The sequence below is a fragment of the Gossypium hirsutum genome, chromosome A03 (genome assembly GCF_007990345.1).
Source record: "Gossypium hirsutum isolate 1008001.06 chromosome A03, Gossypium_hirsutum_v2.1, whole genome shotgun sequence".
NCBI classification, from domain to species: domain Eukaryota; kingdom Viridiplantae; phylum Streptophyta; class Magnoliopsida; order Malvales; family Malvaceae; genus Gossypium; species Gossypium hirsutum.
In genome coordinates this window covers 12011075-12017730 of record NC_053426.1, presented here as the reverse complement: position 1 = coordinate 12017730, position 6656 = coordinate 12011075, and the positions used below count along the sequence as shown (strand labels likewise).

General features: G+C 37.5%; 2 non-coding genes across 2 annotated transcripts; both read right to left on the bottom strand.

Moving 5' to 3' along the window:
• LOC121226034 (small nucleolar RNA R71) lies at positions 1-106 on the bottom strand. The gene has a single exon (XR_005923936.1). It is a non-coding gene; the product is annotated as a small nucleolar RNA R71 (small nucleolar RNA).
• A 6103-nt stretch (positions 107-6209) lies between these two features.
• Positions 6210-6315, bottom strand: LOC121225411 (small nucleolar RNA R71). Its single transcript, XR_005923286.1, has one exon. It is a non-coding gene; the product is annotated as a small nucleolar RNA R71 (small nucleolar RNA).
• Positions 6316-6656: the final 341 nt, after the last annotated feature.

Sequence of the window (6656 nt, the reverse complement as noted above, 5' to 3'; positions counted from 1 at the left end):
AATTACATAATGATATCTCTTCTTTTGTGCAGATGGATTTAGAAACACTCTACGATGCATGGGAGAGATACAAGGACCTTCTGAGAAGGTGCCCTCACCATGGGTTACCGCTTTGGGTCCAAGTACAAACATTTCACAATGGTCTGAATCCTTCGACTCGCCAAATGGTTGACGCAGCGGCAGGCGGAACCATCAACAATAAAACACCGGAAGATACCTATGAGTTTATAGAGGAGATGTGACTTAATAACTATCAGTGGCAAGTCATGAGGACAAAGCCAATGAAAATAACCAGTGTTTATAACGTCGATTCGGTCACCATGCTGTCAAATCAGGTAGAACTCTTGAATAAAAAGATTGATGGTTTTCTTAGTTCTTCACAGGTTCACCCAGTAATGCAGTGCGAGCAAGTAGCGGTGGAACAAACCATTCGGAATACCAACCTTATGGCCACAGCATGGATAACGAGCAATTAAACTACATGGGTAATAATCCTCGACCTCAAAACAATCCATATAGTAACACTTATAATGCAGGTTGGAGGAACCACCCCAATTTCTCGTGGGGTGGTCAAGGAAATCAAAGACCACAACATCCTCCGGGCTACCAACAACCACCCTACCAACAGGAAAAGAAGCCAAACCTTGAAGAGATGCTCTCAAAGTTTATATCAGTATCAGAAACCCATTTTTAGAACACCGAGACAACACTTAAAAATCAACAAGCGTCGATCCAAAGCCTCGAAACTCAGATAGGCCAGCTTTCCAAACTAATCTCCGAACGACCATAAGGTAGTATGCCAAGTAATACTGAACCTAACCCAAGGGAACAACTCAACGCAATTAATATTCAAGATGACAAAGGAGTCGTTGAGCCTGAACCAGAACTGAGGCAAGAAACTGTGGTAAGCAAAGGTTAAGGTAAGGTAGATCAAAATACAAGCAAACCAGTGACTGTCGAATATAAACCTCGTGTGCTATACCCCAATACGACAAGGAAAGACCGCTCAGATGAACAATTTGGTAAATTCCTTAAACTCTTAGAAAAATACATATTAACTTACCATTTATTGAAGCTCTATCGTAGATGCCAAACGTAATGAAATTTTTAAAGGAGCTTTTAGCAAATAAGCGGAAGTTGGACGAGACGTCGCATGTGGAGTTGAACGCGCTTTGCTCAGCCGTTCTCCAAAATAAACTACCCAACAAACTAAAAGACCCAGGGAGCTTTACTATTCCTTGCTTAACTGGTAGTTTAGATGTTAATCATGCATTAGCTGATCTAGGGGCTAGTATCAACGTCATACCTTACAAAATGTTTAAGCAACTAGGTCTCGAGAAACCCAAACAGACTAGGATGAGCATTCAATTAGCAGATAAAACTATAAGATTCCCTAGAGGTATTATTGAAGATGTGCTAGTTAAAATCAATAAATTTATATTTCCCATTGACTTTATTGTTCTAGACATAGAAGAGGATAGCAACACTCCCTTAATTCTAGGAAGGCCCTTTTTAGCAACTACAAAAATCATTATTGATGTTGGCACAGGTGAACTCACACTCCGGGTGGGAGACGAAACAATCACCCTTCAATTCTGGCAACACATCAGGAATTAAAGGTGATCATTTAAACCATTCTACTAAAACTGACAATATGGTGCAACCTATTTTGCAGAAAATGAGTCTGAAAGAAGCACACGAGTCATTCTCAAGCACCAGTAGAGGACCTGTTCATGAAGATCAAAGATTACAAATTGAGGAACTCGATGAATGTCGAATGCACAAACCAAGAACACCCAAAAAATCGAAACTACGCCAAAACGAGCCTGATGCCTCTCCAAATCAATTTACGGTTGGTGATAAGGTCTTATTAAATGCCACAGATCCCTGTATTGTCACTACCACACTGAATGAGGAAATCCCTCTTACGGTACTCAGTATTTTACCATTCGGTACGGTGCAGGTGAGTCATCCCAAGTTCGGCACTTTTAAGGTAAACAACACCCGATTAAAACCTTATTTTGATGAGATTGATAGCAAGAATGAGGAGCATAAACTGCTCAAACCACCATGACCATTCACTGAAGAGGTAAGTCGAGCTTAGACTATAAATAAGCGCTTCTCGGGAGGCAACTCGAGCACTAACAATATTAATTTCTTTAAATTTTGGTATTTAACTCCTAACTTATTAATAGAAATCTTGAATACAGGTGTTTCCACAGAGATAAGGCCAAGCACACGGACGTGCTTAAGGCCATGTGAAAATAGGGCAAAAGATTTCCCCAACACGGGCTACGATTAAATGCCATGGCCATGTGATATAGCCGTAGTCGAGCCTACCAAAACAACACGGGCGTGCGACATGCCCGTGTGGAAGAACCGTAGTCGAGCCTGCCAAAACAGCACGGGCGTTCAACACGCTCGTGTCTAGCACCTGTAGACTACACTGTCAGAATGACACGGGCGGGCAAAAACCTACACGGCCGTGTGACACGATCATGTAGCCACACAACCTATACACACGGGCATGCGATAAGACCGTGTGACGACATCACAATTCGCGACGAACACGGACAGGTTACGAACCACACGGGCATGTGCACCAGCCATGCCACTTGAAAAATTAGAATAATTATCTTATTTTATTTTTCTTTTATTAAGTTTTTAAGATTCATTTGTTTTCCTTTTAAAAACGGTTTACCTTCAGAGTCAAGCTTGCCATCCAGAGTTATCTCCAATACTCGATCTTGTCAATCCAAGAATATCATCCATTCTTAATACATGAAGTTTCACTTCTCCCCCTATCTTCTTTTTATACTTTAATATCTATCTTTGTACATTGAGGGCAATGTATATCTTAAGTTTGGGGGTATTTATTTCATTATCAGAAAAATCCCTGAATGATTACCTTGTTCTCTTGAAAAGCTCTCATATCATATTTAGGATAAATTTTAATTGATTTATGATTTTGATTGATATATCTTAAATTAAAACATAGGGATTTATGCATTGATTGTTTAAACTTTAAGGCATTAGATAATCAAGCATGATAAGTTGATTTTTAAGAATTTGAAATTATAGATTGTTTCCCCAAGTCTAGGAATTACTTTGAATTGGAATTCACGAGTCTAAACATCAAAAAGCCATAATTTTCATGAGGTTTTTGAGCCTTTTGAGCATCTATTAATTCTTTCATGCTCACTTTTATTATTGCTTTGAGTGAGTCAGTATTGAACTGTTATTCTAGAACTTGCTTGATTATGCATGTCGAGACCACACCATTTGATTTGATATATCAAAATGATTAAGGCACTTAGGATTAACCCACTCAAGCCATGGAAAGCCTACCTCCACGATTAACCCCTAGTAAACCCCCTTGAGCCTAACAAGCCATTCATTGTATTAACCTCAATATTAACCCTTAACCCATTATTGTTGAAATCCCCTAAATTAATCCCTATTTTTGTCGAGATTTGAGTTGAATGGACTGCTTAGCTATGTTTTGTTCTTAATAGTTAGTCTATATTATTTTAACTTGTTCTTAAAAAAAAACATGTATACACATTAGTAGTTATCTTCTGTTTGTAACCTTCAAAAGTTAAATTCCATAGTCTGAAAAGAAGCTTTGGTGTATGCAAGTAATGATTAACTCTTTTTCTAGTTAGGTAATTTTTCAATTCAATTCGATTCTAACCCTTTCTTTCAGCTTGTGACCACACCCCCTAACCAAGCCTCATTACAACCCTCTAAAGACCTTTTGATTGATGTATCATCTTAACTTATAGTAGTAGAGATTTGATTTTCATGCAAGCCTATGGTAATGACTTTTCATTATTGACTATTGAGTGCTTCATTTATTGTCCTTAAACACCTCGAGTGATTTGAGTGAATCTTTAGTGAGGATGTGAAACCCTGTGATATTCTGAGTCAAAGGTAATTACTTAGATGCGAAGAGACACCTATGTTTGCACGATTAAATACTCAACTTGGAATGTTTGAAACTTTTATGTTCTTTTAGTTGAATTCTCAATGTATGATTACCTATGGATTATTCTAAGATATTATCGATAGAAATTATAAGTTGAGAAAAATTTATTCTTGATTATGAGTTGAGAATTTTGCTTGAGGACAAGAAAATGCTTAAGTGTGAGGGTATTTGATAAACTATCAATTATACATATTTTTACCCCATGTTTTATGCATTTTATGGATGATTTCTCATTAGAATTGGTGAATTCGATGCTCCTAATGCTTTAATTTCATGTTTTATACTTAGGAGAGCATAAGAAAGCAAAAGGAACGAGAAACGGACCAAAAATGGAGAAACTGGGCCCAGGTACGAAATCAACACGGTCTGGACCTCCTCACACGGGCAGACCACACGGCCGTGTCAATTTGGCAGGCTCGAGCACGGCCTGAAGTAATTGAACAAGGGCGCGTGCCATGGGCGTGTTCCTGCCGAGCCCAAGTTGAGTCCAATTCGAAAAAGGCTAATTCTGAGGGCTTCTAGGCATTCCAAAGCCTATAAATACACCCTAGAGAAGGAAGAAAATGGGAGACGGAGAATAGGGAGTAAGGAATTACTTCGAGGAAGCCGATTGATCCATCTCAAAAGCCGAATTCATCATCAAGACTGAAGATCTCTCCTCAATTTCCCTGCAGGATTTTTGGGTTTTCTTTATGTTTTGTATTCTTTATTCTTCTGAGATGTTTTCTTATTTAGTTATGAACTAAAACCCCTAAATACCTAAGAGGAATAAAACCTAACGAATCTTGTTATTATTTTCTGAATAGTATGATAAATATTTAACTTGTTCTTAATTATGTGTTCTTAATTCTTGTTTTGATATCCCAGGATACTGATTCAAGACATGCTCTTATTCAGATGAGGAATAGACCCTGTCTAAGAGTACATTTGTCATAATTAAGCGGAGTTGATTGTGCGCCTAGACATAAGGTGACAAGATTTTATCGGATTAGGGTGAAACATAATAAGGGGATCCATAGATCGAGTTAATGCAACCCTAGAGTGTTAATTAGAGAAAAGTCTTAGTTATTCAATCTAGGGATTAGACGTTATTAGTCTTGAATAGGGATAATAACATAACTTAGGGATCTCTACAAAACAAGTTGAATGAATAAATCGCCCAATTTAGAGCCAGAATAACAAGTAAAGTCTAGGTGGATTTTTCCTTAGGTATTGTCTTAAGTCAATCGATTTTTCCCAAAAGCAATTCACCAATTCTTTTCTCTGTGCGTTGTTAGTTTAGATAATTAGTTAATTAAAACAAAACCTCTTTATTCTTAGGCTAGATAATAAAAAGACAGTCATTACTAGTACTTTTAGTTCCTTTGGGTTCGACAATCCGGTCTTGCTAAAACTATACTACTATTCGATAGGTACACTTGCCTACATCGCAATAATAGTTAGTTTAAGAACGAGTAATTATAAATATTTAAAATCTATCACAAAATAACACGATCAAGTTTTTGGCGCCATTGCCGGGGATCTAAGATATTAGGAAAGCTTAATTTTTATTACTTTAGCCATTTATTTTTCTTGCAAATTAATTTTATTTTATTATTATTATTTATTAACCTACTATTTCTTTCTCTTGGTAGGTTTTTATAGTTTATGACTAGAAGAAACCCGTCGGGACCATTACTTTTTGACGAAGAAATTGATCGTACAGTTCATAGAAACCAAAGAGAAATAAGGCGTAACTTAAGATACATAGAGAACAAGCAAGAAGACGATACTCAACCCCCAACCGAAGAGATGGCTGAAAACCAAGGCAATTAGCTACTTCCTGCAATTGCAGTTAATCAAAATCCTGCTCCACGCACTATGTATGATTATGCTAAACCTTCTTTAACAGGAACTGAATCAAGCATAGTTAGACCTGCTGTAGCTGTAAATACTTTTGAATTAAAACCTAACACTATTCAAATGATACAACAATTTGTTCAGTTTGATGGTTTGCAGGATGAGGATCCCAACACTCATTTAGCCAACTTCTTAAAACTATACGATACATTTAAAATTAATGGCGTTTCTGATGATGCCATACGTCTTCGGTTGTTTCCCTTTTCATTGAGGAAGAAAGCTAAACAGTGGTTGAACTTGTTACCACGAGGGTCAATTACTACTTGGGAACAAATGACAAAAAAATTTTTACTAAAATATTTTCCGCCGGCTAAAACGGCTAAATTACATAATGATATCTCTTCTTTTGTGCAGATGGATTTAGAAACACTCTACGATGCATGGGAGAGATACAAGGACCTATTGAGAAGGTCCCCTCACTGTGGGTTACCTCTATGGTTGCAGGTTCAGGCTTTTTACAACGGTGTGAACCCCTTAACAAGGAAACTTATTGACGCAGCCGCCGGTGGAACGTTAAACAATAAAACACCTGAAGTTGCTTACGAATCTATTGAAGAGATGTCACTGAATAACTATCAGTGGGAAGTCATGAGAACGAAGCCGACGAAAGCTACTGGTGTTTTCAACCTCGACACGGTTACCATGCTATCTAACCAGGTAAACTTTTAAATAAAAAGATTGATGGTTTGTATGGTTCTACTCAGGTATATCCAGTGATGAGGTGTGATTCAAATGGAGGGGAGTACATAATACAGAATATCAATCCTTC